The sequence below is a fragment of the Dasypus novemcinctus genome, chromosome 17 (genome assembly GCF_030445035.2).
Source record: "Dasypus novemcinctus isolate mDasNov1 chromosome 17, mDasNov1.1.hap2, whole genome shotgun sequence".
In the NCBI taxonomy this organism is placed as follows: Eukaryota; Metazoa; Chordata; class Mammalia; order Cingulata; family Dasypodidae; genus Dasypus; species Dasypus novemcinctus.
Window position 1 is genome coordinate 60,720,837 of NC_080689.1, and position 13,524 is coordinate 60,734,360.

General features: G+C 49.5%; 1 pseudogene; it reads right to left on the reverse strand.

Moving 5' to 3' along the window:
* Positions 1-2,367: 2,367 nt before the first annotated feature.
* LOC105744388 (C-type lectin domain family 4 member F-like) lies at positions 2,368-13,098 on the reverse strand (annotated as a pseudogene).
* Positions 13,099-13,524: the final 426 nt, after the last annotated feature.

Here is a 13,524-nt window from a genome sequence, read left to right on the forward strand (position 1 = left end):
GATTTCTAAAGACTAGGCACACTTGGATACAGAATTAGATAATTTTGAATTTATGCAGAGGCTATGTTATATTTCCCACTTGAGGCCAAGTCCAAGTCCCCTTAAGTTTTGGCATCACCACCATCAGAGTCTCCCTGGACTGACTGGTATGCATATAGAGTTTGCATTGCTAAATTACCTTCATGATTGGCATTGTTGCCATGGTTACCAAGGGCAAGGCTGCAGCTTCTCACTGTCCCACACCCACAAGTCAGGACACACAGCTTAGGTGATCTACGAAGAGATGAACAGCCTCCCACCTATAGCCCACATCAAGCAGGGAAAGCAAAACTGTGACCAGGAAGCCCTACAATGCCCTGGGTTTCTTCCTGGAAGCTCTTTTTGGATGAGGTCCTGTGAGAAGGGGGTTTCCAAATGGGGCATGACAGCCTCGCTGAGCTGAGGCAAGGGCCAAGTGGGATGGGAGCTTCAGGAGACTGAGAGCAGTGGAAGTTGGGGCCAGAGGATACAGAGGAGGAACTTTGCAGAGGCAGAGCTCCAGAAATCTGCATAGGGTTCCCTGTGCATGCACAGAATGGTAGACCTCAGACCCAGCAAAGAATGTTCTAGAAATTCTCATTGTATTGTGGTAGCAGAGAGAAGTCAGGTGTAGGTGGTATCCATGGCCAGGACGCGAGAATTCTGAGAAGGAAGATGATTTGTTTCGACTGGCCAGACTCGGCGGACTCTTGTCCTGATAAAAACGGAGACCTGAATAGAATTTTTGGGTCCCTTTTATGAAGACTCTAAGAGTGGGGAGTCAAACGGTGCTTGTATGTAACAGGACTCTTTCTTAGTTTCTTTAAGTGTCTTATCTGAGTATTAGATTATTTCCTCCAGGTCAGCTTAACAAATATCCCCTACATTCCAGGGGGGCTTGACACATTTGGCTTGCATCCTCCTTGAGTATCCAAAGCCTATGGAGTTTATACTTCTCAACTGGCTTTCTAGACACATTTGGGTATAAAATAAGTATGAATTTATGCACAGACTATATAGTATGTCTTGCTGAGCTGGCAGACAGCAGAGTCCCTAGAAGGGGGAATGGGGATCATGGGAAGAGGCTGAAGCCAAATATAAATCTTGATAGAGATGAGGCAAGTCCAAAGAATAGGAAAAAAAGGTTTTTGAAGTTGGAATATTGCTAGTTAAATCCAGCCCCAGCCCCCTTTGCACACAAAGGAAATCCGGGGAACCAGAGCAATGGCTAGGACTTCCTGGGGATTTGGAACCCCTACAAAGTCCCTATTGAAAAACCTCTACTGTTTTTCAATGCACTAACTAGCTGCAAACCCTGAAATAAAAAATAAAATTGTGCCTATTACAGGACAGACAGACCCTGAGGGCAGGAGAGTGGGGGGGAGGTGGCTATAAGAGAAAAACACGCAAAGGGCTTTCATTCACTCATCAAGTGTTACTGAGGACCTGCTGTGTGACAGCCTGTGCTGGTTGTGGAGGTGGACACTGAGGTGTGCACCAGGGCACACCATTGGTCCCCTGCTTATGTGGCATCAACGTCTTGAAGTGTGATCAGAGCCAGTACTGAGGTTCTTAGCTTCTTCTTGAGAAAGAATTCAAGGACAAGCCACAAGTTAATTAGGCAAATGAACAATTTATTGTGGTGAAGCAAGAGAAGGAAAGTGCACCTGCAGGGATGCACAGAAGGGAGGAAATGCAAAGTTCTGCCCTGGGGTCCCCTGACATACGGGGGTTCAGGACTCAAGGGGGTGCCCTGATTGGCATACTTGAGACACAGCAGGGGAACTCTAGTGGGAGATCCGATTCCCTTAGCGGGTTAGTGGCTGGGTTAGGGGATGCTGGTGGGGGGTGATTGGCTTCTGGCTGCTGTCCCTGAACTCTGCAGGGTGTGCTGACCACCGGTGATCAGCCTCTAGTCACTGTCCATGAGGCGTGAGGTAACCTGAAAGTGGGTGGGGTGGGGGTGCTGCCCCCCTCGCCCTGTCCCTCTTTTCCACCATGTAATGAGGTTGCCTCCAGATCACAGAGCCGCTGGGTGTGTGCTGTAAGCTGCAGGGTGTGTGCTTGTTAGCTGCCCCTTCCTAATTTGCCCCTGTGCTCAGCACATTCATGCTAGCCAGCAGGCCAGTGCCTCAGTTTCTCTTGCCAGGCTTATTAGGCTTTTCTGCCCCTTCCTCCTTAGGTCCCTATTCTATCCTGCCTCCAAAGGGTTAAACAACAGTTCAAGGCAGGACACCCAGGAGGCCAAGTGGAAGCCCCAGAGAGCAAGCAGAGGCCAGAGGCTCGCAGGCAGCATGGAGGAGGCCCAGAGCTGGCCGCCGGGAGGGACCCCTCGGCTCTGCTCTGCACTCAGGCCATATCATGGCCCACGGATTTCTTGCAGACCCACTGGTAGGTGGCATCACAGTATATGTCATTGCACATCTGCTGAGTATGGACAGTCATCCGTGTGCCCATTCCCATTGTCCAGTTGTCCAGCTGGTCTCTGCTCAAAAACCTGGAAACAGAGGGACGTTATTCAGCTAGATAGAGGCAGTGGCCCTTGTCCCTGCTGGGGCACATGGAGCTAAAGTGACACAGCTCCCCAGTTCCCTTGCAGCCCCAGAACAGGGACAGAGCTGCGATGCCCTGCAGGCCTGAGTCTGCTGAGGACATTCTGAGTCACAGATGATCCAAGGATGGGGAGGGTGTCTGTGAAGCAGCAAGTTGGGGAAAGGAGAGGGTAGGGACCTTTCAACTTCCATCCCAGAACTCGCACTCAGATCCCTTTCAGATAGGGCGCCTTGCAACAAGGCCTGAGCAGGTGTAGGAAGGGGGGGGTTAAAGGAGAGAACAGGAGGACCCTCTGCAGCCCCAGGCCCTGTCCTGTCCTGACGTCCTCTGGAGGCGCCCAGGCAAGGCTCCGTGCCTCTGTGACACACACAGCACTAACACTTACTGGGCAAGGACACACACACAACTCCAGCCAGGCGTGAGGTGTGTGTCCTGCAGATGGACTCACCTTTGGCTCAAGGCAGCATTGAAAGGCGTCCTGTCCACCCAGCGCCAGGAGCCCTCCTGCCCCTGTCAGTGAGGCCAATCCCGTGGTGAGGGGCACTCGTGAACTTGGTCAGAAACATCTGTAGAGAGGAGGCAGTTGTTTGTGTGACTCTAGGTGTGAGGAGAAGCTTCTCCAAGATGTATGGAGAGGAGTCTGGGCCATCCCCAACTGGTTGCAGGGCCATGAGGCCCACGTCCCTGCAGAGCTGGACCCCTCCCTGCTCCTTCCCTGGTGTGTCCATGGTCTAAGGAGCAGCCAGGGACCTTCGGGGAGGCCCAGCTTCCCATCACATGACTAGTCCCAGCCCTGGATACGAGCTGTGCTGTCCTGGGACAACATCTGGCTAGAGCTTCAGGACGCTTCACAAAGCAGCACGGCCTTTTTCACACCCACAGAACAGTGTCAGGAGCGCCCTGTGTGCTGGGCAGTCATGCCAACTGAAATGACCAGAGCTAGTGAGTTCTTTTGTTAATAACCTTGACACGTCCTGAGGCCAACCCCCACCAGATGGCCACCCTGGGCCTCCATGGCCTTGGTGCTCCTCAAATCGAATGTGAGTGCCTGGCCTTCCCAGGAAGCCTGGGTCTCCTGCCCACACACCCTCCACGGCCATGGGATTGATGGACAATAAAATTGAGGTTGATCTGCACCCTGTGGACCAGGGGCATGTGGGGGGGGGCACTGGTGCCACTTGGATGCTGTGCAGTGGCCTCCTCTGCTCTCAGTGCAGAAATTCCCAGGCAAGCATGAGCAGATAACAGCAGAAAGCAGTGCTGGAACGCGGGACTCGGCAGTTTCGCACAGGAAGCTCAGGGACATGTTGTTTTCTCTAATCTTCTCAAAGTTGGGACAAAAGTGAACAAACAACATGAGCTGGGTGCTTCAGAAAGCGCAAAAGCTACTAGCAAACTCTATTCTCCTCTATTAGGAGAATCAACAGAACTTTCTGAAGTTGTTGCAGAAAATCCAGGACTTGTCAACAAATCTTGGTACCCAGGTGGTTGGTGATCAAGAAGACACTGAGTAAACCTTCAGAACTTGTTCAACGATGGACTGAAGCAGCATTTGAGAAATATGTAAAATCTATTTAGGAATGAAAAGAAACTAATCTGAAGCAACTTAATCCAGAATAGTTATTTTCAATTGTGGTAGACAGAGATTTAAAATGGCAACTTTTTGCAAGATCAATGGAAAAGCTACATGTTGCTGCTATACTATTGAAATAAACTTTGAAATAATTGCACATAAACATAATACAGTATTTTTTTCACAGCACCCTGTGACTTAGGCTACAATCTAGTTATTATATTCAGAATTCACAAAATGACCTGGAAATAAAAACTACTTCTAAAAATTATGTAATTCTAGGGTAACATTGTTATCATAAGCTTTATATGATATTGTAACTATCGCTTATTATCCTACTAATAAAACATTCAACTTTTTCATTTAAAAAAGTCAAGATTGTAGAAGTGGCTGTGGCTCAATCAGTTGAGCTTCCATCTACCATATGGGAGGCCCTGGGTTCATGTCCGGGGGACTCCTTGTGAAGGCAGGCTCGCCCGTACCTCACAGAGAGCTGCTGGCCTGCAAGCCCTAAGGAGAGCCGACTCAGCAAGGTGACACAGCAAAAAGGGAGGCAAGTAGAAACACAGAAAAGCACGCAGCAAATAGACACAGAGAGCAGACCACAAGCAAGCCTCAAGGGGGGTGGGCAGGATAAACTTTAAAATAAATGAATACAGAGACCCAGAAGTATGCACAGCAAATGGATACAGAGAGCAGACAGCAAGCAAGCCTCATGGGGGGAGTGGGATAAATTTTAAAATGAATGATTACAGAGACACAGAAGAATGCACAGCAAATGGACACAGAGAACAGACGGCAAGGAAGCCTCAAGGGGGGGATAAAAAAAATTTCAAGCCTGATGACTGGAGAGGAAGCCCAAAGGGACCTGAGGGGCTGAGGGAAAGCATGCTCCCTCACGCTCTCAGGGTGCCACCCCGCCACCCACCTCTGCCTGCCCTGATGCTGGCATCTGTCCACCTCCGGGAATCTCCCCCACTCATTGAGGACAGTGGGGTTTGTTGTCCAGGTTTCCGCCTCCAGTGCAAGATGCTCAGAGGAATTCAAAATTGTTCCCTGCCTGACAGGAGACATGAAGGTTATGGGCTGTGCTCTCCCCTAGAGGAGGAAGGTCAAAGCACCAAAGTCCCTTGTCACACACCAACCCTGTCAGAACCACCCCAAGCCCCCAGCTCTGACCTGCCCTTCCTCAGAGGACACCGATGCCAGGTGAGCTCCTTGGGACACACAGAACTGCTCAGCCTCCTCCAAGACTTCTTGACATCAGAAAAGTAATGCAAGCTCCCCCTGAAGAACTTCCAGCCTTGCAGGAGCAGCCAGAGAAGCTGAGCTGCAGCAGAGGTGGGAGGAGACGGAACCAGGGGCTGATGGCGGATGTCCCAGAGCTGGCCTTCCTGAGCCGCCAGCGGCTGGCTACTGAGGCCCGTGTCCTTGAGGTTTGGTTCCCCAAGGGCAGGTGCTGCTGAGACCATGCCTCCGTCCCACTACCCAATTAACCAGGGAGGGGCAGCTCAAGATGGCTGGCTCAGTACTCCTGGGACACTCAGCTCTGCTACCCAGAAAAACTCTCTGCTGAGACATGTGTTTTGTGATCATAACACTTTATTTCCCATATCACTGCTGCCACCGTACAGTCCTCTCCATCTCAATTCCCACCATCTGTCTAGGAAGTTGTCCATCCATCGAGAGACTCCTTTACTTCCTTGACTTAATCTCCATCCACTCTGGCTGCCCACACCCAGGACTATTCCAGAAAATGAAGAGCTGTACAATACAAAGAGTGAACCCTACTCTAAACTATGGACTCTAGTTAATCATATGATTATAATAATATTGGTTCATCGATTGTAACAAATATACCCACTAAGGGAGAACGTTAATCATGGGCAAAGCTCTGAACTTTCTGCAGGATTTTCCTGTAAACCTACAACTGCTCTAAAATTTAAAATTTTTAATCAGAAAATCACTTTTAAAACTTCAAAAAAAAACCGAGGAAGATTTTCCAGGTGATCAGGCCCAAGTAAAGCCTTCCAGAAAGGGGAAGTGGCAGGTAGAAAGGCAGGCAGGCATGAAACCACATGGCTGGAGCTGACATGTGCAAACCTGGGCTATGGCCCCCATGTAAGGGGTGGGAGAGGAGCCTGGAGAGGCTTCCAGCACTAGATCTTATGCACATAACAAGGAATTTGGATTTTTCCATGTGAGCAATGGGAGGCCCTGAAGGGTTTTACCCAATGGCTCAGGTTTACACTGTAAATATTTGAAAGTGATGCAATGTGAAGGCACAACAGGAAAAAAAGACCACCCCGTTTGGGCCAGAAACATCCATCAGAACCCAAATGCAAAGATCTCAGGAAGAGACAGACAGCGTGGACCAGGCATTCTCAAAGTGTGTTCCCTGGACGAGCAGCATTGCGCCTCCTGGGAACGTGGCAGAAATGCCCCTTCTCAGGCCCAGCGCAGAACTGCTTTTTCTGAAATTGTTTCTGAACAGTCTGTATTTCACACGGCCGCGTGTGATTCTTATGCTCTGAGGCCTCAGAACCAGTCATCCAAACCCAACCCAATTAGGGCCCACCAGCAGCCTCTTTTTATAAACAGTGTCACTGGAGCAGCCACACCCATTCATTTACACATTCTCTTTGGCTGCGTCAGCAGTGCAAGAGGACAGCACTGAGGAGCCATTACAGAGACTGTGGCCCACAGGTCTCAATTTTACTATTTGGCCCTTTAAGGAAAAGTTAAAGTAATTATACTGCACCCTGAATGCCCATGTTTTAAAACTTCGTGGTGCTCAGGCTAAATCCCAGACCAAAATCCATAAGATCTCTGTACATGAGTCCCAGCCATGTGCTTGGGTGACTCCAATGCACAGCCAGGAAGGAGCACCTCTCAGTCCATACTAAAGCAGGAGGGCAGCAGTGGGGCTCGAGGAGAGGCAGGAAGGAGGAACGACTTCCAGGCACTGGTCCGCATGGCCAGTGATTCCTTAGACTCGACTGGAAACATGGGCAAAGAGCAGGGGCTCGGCACTGCCTGCCAAGTCCTCATTTGTCAGCCCCCATCTCTCCAGCAGCTTCTCCCAACCATCCCTTCTCTCCCCCAGCTCCCCACAGGCATCCTCCTCCTTAGGAAGTGACCTCCTATGCCACCCAGAAACAGATGTGGTTAACACTAGCTCTCGCAGTCTCGTGTTCCCACATCTGCACATGGACACCAACTTCCGCACCTGTTCCCCTCCCAGCCTCAGAGATTCAAGTACCATCCCAACCTCCTTCAAGGCCAGTCATGCAACGTGCATTTGACTCTCCTCCCTATCTTCAGCCTCCACCTCTTTCCTGTTCCCCTTCCTTGAACCTCAGGTGAAGCCTATCTGAATCTAGAAACTCACTCTCAAGTTCACCAAAATATTAGCAAGTGATTCTGATGGAAAGCAGGCAAATTTTCATGGCAATACTGATGCTTGTTTTCTCATCTTGCAATTTTTTAATATTTGCCACACTGTCTATAATTAACAGATAGATGTTGTAATGGAGGAATAGCTGATTTGATTTTTACTCCTCCCCCCTTCTCACCTTCCCTCTCAGCTATGTTCCTTGATAGACTCATACACCTGATCGATTCACGCCCGACAACCATAATCTGCTTCCACCGAAATTTCATTCCAAAGACTTATTAATTGCCTAGCCTCGGTGGATGCTTTTCGATTATTTTACATGGCCTCTTTGGCATGTGCCAGAACTGACCACTCCCATGTGGAAATTCTCTCCTCTTTTGGCTTTCCCACATGCACATCTCCCAATTCCCTTGTCCTCAGTTGGTTCACACACACGTCTTTCCCTTCTTGACCCCTGAAGCTTGATTCCTGACCCCACCCTCAGCCCGCTTCTGTGTTTTGTCTCATGGAAACCACCCACTCTGACTGCTGCAACCAGAATCAACATACCCGGGGCACCCAAGCCTATGCCTGCAGCCCTGGCCTTTCTCCTCAACTCCAGACAGCCTGCAGGCGACATCCACTTGGATGTCCCCCAAAGCACCACAGCCAGCATGTCCAAATCTTGCTGCTCCTCTTCTTCCTTTATTCCTCAGTTGGGGACCCCTCCTTTAAGCCACCCAAGTCAGAACCTCAGGGTTCTCCTTAAAAACCTTCAGTGGCTCCTCATTTTCTGGAGGATGAAAGCCAAACTCACTCAGAGGCCTTCGAATCTAGCCCATGTCTCTCCAGTACTGGCCACCCCTCTAGCGCAGGGTTTTTCAAATTGCAATCACCAACCCATTAGTGGGTCATAAATTTGGTTTATCAGTTTTGAAAAGCTTTGCTCTTTTTTTAAAGAATAGAATATAAAATGTCAGAGTGAATTCATGCAGGAAAGGTTTTGCTTTTTGAAACTTGCATAGACAGATTACATAGATGATTAGATAGAAAGATAATAGATTTCCTTCCCCCCTTCCACAAAAGATCCTTTCTCCCCTTTCTTTTTGCCTCCCCCTTCTCAGTTCCCAATACTTGCTTCTAACTTAACACGTCTTTCACCAATCTATATGACTTTGCTTACAGGTCTGTCTCAATCTTGCATCTTGTAACCTTCTCAAGAGCAGGCATCATATCTTATTCATCTTTAACCCCTGACACGTGGTAGATGTTCATGAAAGAGTCAGACACATGCTTGAATGCTTGCTACAAGGTTAAGTGCGTTACCTGTGTAGTTTCATTTGATCCTCCCTGTGAAGCAAATCCTATTGCCCCCATTTTGCAGGTGAAGCTCAGAGAAGGTAAGCAACTTGTTCAGGTTCACACTGTTTGTGATAGCTGGAAGTCACAAACAGGTTGTCTGGCCCTACAAGTACACTCTGCCATTACCACATGCCTTCATCACAAAAATCTGGTTTGCAAAAGGAGATATTTTGTGGAGAGATTATAAGCCACCTGAGAGCAGGGACATAGTTTCTCATGTCTTGTGCGCTACCGCCTGGGCACAAAAGAGCCGTGTTTATTCAATTTGTCCTCTCTCTACCACCCTTGCTCTTTCCCAGAGAGGACACATGCTTGAGGCTAAATGGGCAGAAACATCCCAGCAACTCTGCCCTCCCCAGGGTGGACCCTCCCTACCACTTACTTTGGTTCCTTTGTAGGTGCTCCTGTGAAGCACAGGCTGCACGGAGGGTCTCCAGACTGCTCTGCTGCTCCTGGATTTTCACACTTAGTGAGTTGCTATTGCTCACATTAACTTGTAGCCTCTGGATCTCAGCCTGTGCCTTCTGAAGTCTGTTTTCGCACATGTGGGTCTGGGAATTTAAGGCAGCACCTTTCATTCCTTGTGTTAGGGTCTCTAACTCCCCTGGCATTTTCCAATACTGCTCTTATTCCTGGGAGCTCAACTTTTGTCTGCTCCATCCCGCCCTTTGCCTTTTGGGTCTTGGCAATGGCAGTTTCCAATTCTTTTTTCACAACTGAATCACTTCACCAGCCCTGTCCAACTGACCTCTTAATAACTGGATCTCAAAAGTGCTGTTGTCTACACTGCCTTTTATAAAGTTCTGGGTCTGGGAATTGAAAGCACTTGCATTTCCCAGACCTCCCCAGAGCCTCTGGATCTCAGCATTCGGCCCTTCCAAACTGCTGCTTAAAACCTGGTGCTGGGTCCTTAAAACACTGACCTTCTCCAGGTTGCCTTTCAAAAGGTGAGTCTGAACACTGGCATTCTGTAAACTCATATTTGCAAAGTGTAAACCTGCCTTTAACACCTGAATTTCAGCCTTGGCATTTTCTAGGCCTCAGCTTCACATGTGGGGTACAACCCTGGTGTTTTCTGAACTGCTTTGTAAGAAATCTTGGGTCTGGGAATTCAATGGGTTTGCATTCTCCAGAGCTCTCTTTAGGCCCTGGATCTCAGCATCAGCCCCCTCCAAGGAATTACTTAAAATCTGGGTCTGGATATGGCAGGTGCCAGCATCTTCTAGAACTCCTTTGACCATCCGGATGTCAGCACTGGTGTTTTCCATGTGACTGCTGAGCATCTGGATCTGAGAACAGACATTATCCACCTTGTATACTTCAGCATCTGCATCTCCACAGCCCAGATGCTAGAATGCTCTTTAAACAGCTGGAGAGCTTCTTTATCTCGGCCAGTGGGCCAAAATGGTGGGAATCTTCAGGGGAGGAAATGCAGAGGTTGGGCAAAGAGGCCCATTTCATGGGGAAGCATAGAGATCAACCAGCGTGTTCTAAAGATTTCCATGGGGAGATGCCTACACCACGGCCCTGAGAGCACCCCCAGTGGCCTGTCGCCTCCCTGACCCTGGACCAAGCAATAGACAAAGATCTAATTAGCCATCACACCTGAAGTAACGGATCCAAAGCATTGAAATTGTTGCTTACTGTAAACTAGTTACCCCCACACACACCAAAAGTCATGCTGGTGAGACTTGGATGCTTTTGCTGTTGTAACTGAACTTGAAAATAACTCATTATATAACTTAGAGCTGTTGAAGTTTAATTCCACAGAAATTTCACCAATAGAAGAGTCGTAGAGAAAAAGAAGATGTGAATAAGGCCCATGTTTAGTCCTGAGGTATATTTGTACAACTACCTCTTGACCTATCATTGTTAATCCTGAAAACCATGTAAACCACAAACAAATTTTCTGATTACAAATTCAGGGGGGGAAATACAATAGGAACAAGATGGGTGCTCCTGGCAGAAGGCCCCTGTTCAATCCGCAGTGCTATGATGGAGGTGTGCCACACCTTCAGGTCACACGGGGCCTCTGAGCTGAAATCGCCTCTGAAAGGGTTGGGCACCCCTACAGAAAACAGAGGACAAGAGTCCCTTCAGAGCAATTTGAATATGAGAGCCCTGAGTGAGAGATCTTGGCCACCAGGGCCGTTCAAGGAAACTGCAGCCCTTTCCTCTGCAGGGTCTTTCCCAGCAAGCCCACCTGCCACTGCCCCTGGTCTTGCCATCACCCGTGGCTCTCCTCATGAGCAATGACTCAATTTCACACATCCATGGTCACCGCCTGGTTCCATCCTCCCCTCAGGACCCCTGCCCTATTCCTCAAGCCCTGGCTAGGGGAAGTGGGAGACCACCTGGCCTTTGGAGGTGTGAGAAGAACAGAAAGGAAGTCCAGGTTGATCTTCAACAAAGAAGCAAAGGCAATTCAGTGGAGAAAGCATAATCCTTTCAACAGATGGCCCTGGAACAACTGAATAGTAATATCCAACAAATGAAAATAAACTTCAGGGAAGCGGCCTTGGCCCAACAGATAGGGTGACCACCTACCACACAGGAGGTCCGTGGTTCAAACCCTGGGCCCCCTTGACCCATGTGGAGCTGGCACATGCGCAGTGCTCATGTGCGCAAGGAGTGCCATGCCATGCAGAGGAGCACCAAGCTCAAGGAGTGTGCCCTGTAAGGAGAGCCACTCAGCATGAAAGAAAGTGCAGCCTGCCCTGGAGTGGCACTGCAACAAGGAGAGCTGACACAAGAAGATGACACAAGATAAAGAAAGACAGATTCTCGGTACCGCTGATAAGGATAGAAGTGGTCTCAGAAGAACACGCAGTGATTGGACACAGAGAACAGACAACTGGGGGGGGGAGGAATAAATAAATGGAATAAATAAATCTTTTTTAAAAAAAGTAAACTTCACACCTCACACCTTTATACAAACAATAACTCAAAATGAATCATTGACCTAAACTTTAAAATTTCTGGAAGAAAATGGGAGAATATCTTCATGAATTTGGGCAAGGCGAGCAGACTGAGAGAAGATATTTGCAAATCACACATTTGATAAAGGACTTGTATCTAGAATACATAAAGAATTCTCAATATTCAACAAGACGACAAACCCATTTTTTAACTAGACAGAGCAGATTTGAAATCAAAAACTGGAAACAACCCAAATCCCATCAACAGCTAAGTGGGTAAGTCGTGGCGTAGCCATAAAATGGAACCCAGCTCAGCAATAAAAATGAACTACTGTGCACGCCATGGCAAGGGTGGAACTCAGGATAATTATGCTGAGTGGAAGAAGCCAGAGGAGAAAAAAGGAGTATGTCCAGTCGATCCCTTATATGTCTATAAGGAGAAAATGCAAACTAATCCACAGAGACAGAAAGTAGAGCCACAGTTGCTTGGGGAGAATGGAAAATGGAGCAGAGGGATTACAAAGGGTTAAAAACTTTGGTGGGGGGAGGACAGGTGGTGAATGTGTTCAGCATCTTGACTGTGGTAATGGTTTCATGGGTGTACACATATCAAAACAGGTTGTGCACTATATGTGCACTTTGTGATGCACATTGCACTCAATATAACTACATTGAAAAAAAAATGGATTATGCCCTCCTCTAAAGAGGCCAGACCCACTGCGGGGCCTGGGGACGGCAGGGGAGAGGCTTGTCCTGGGTTCTGGGCCTCCCGACACCGGCTCCCTTCCGGCCCTCCCTCCCTCCACTGTGGCTACTCACTGTCTGGTTCCACAGGTGGTGGCCAGGTGGTGACTCCCAGATGGAACTGAAACTCCTGGAATGAGGGATCTGCCTGAGGTTGTTGAACTGAAAGACCCCACTCCTGGGTCAACACCACCTCTTACCTGGGGCCTGGGGACAGGGTGCACACACACCCTAGTGGTTGGATTCCAGAAGGGGGAGTTGGCTGCAAGCCCCTCTCAGGGTCTTCCCTCATGAGCTTTGGTTCTGGAGAGGAGCCTCCCCGCTTGGATGGTGGCCTCTGTCTGGTCCCGGGAGGCATCTGGCCCAGACCTGGGGCTGGAGGTGGAGTGACCCTCTGGGTGCATTCGGGGTCCCCTAGAGGGCTTTATGCAGGACGAGGAGGAAGAGCCATTGGGGTTCAGATGTGCGAGGGGCTCACCCACAAGGAAAGCCACGAGGGGGGAGAGCACGGCCACCACCGCCAACACCAGCGTGGCCTCAACTCGCCTCCTCATCTTGGGGCCACAGAAACCACTTCCGCGGGGCCCGTCCCTGTGGGAGAAGCCAGTGTCCAGGACGAGCGTGTGCTCCGTGCTCCTGCCCCCTCAGTCTCCCTGTCTGTCCTGTGGGTGAGAACAACGGCCATGCTTCTCACACAGGGATTCTGGAGAAGAAGGAGGAGCACCTGAGACGAGAGGGGCACCTGGGGCATTGTGGCATCACACAGCCAGGTAGTCCAGCTGGGACCACAGCACCCAGAAATGGAGGAGGATGGTGGGGGCGGGGGGACCCACAGAAGAGGAGTTCTGCAAGCCTGTCGGAAGGAAGGATGGAGCAAACGAACAAACAGGAGCAAAGCTGCTTCACGGGTCCTGCCCACAGCAAGCTCACACCCTGTGGGGCTGCCACCACCCCACACCACGGCACGGGGTCCCTGGATC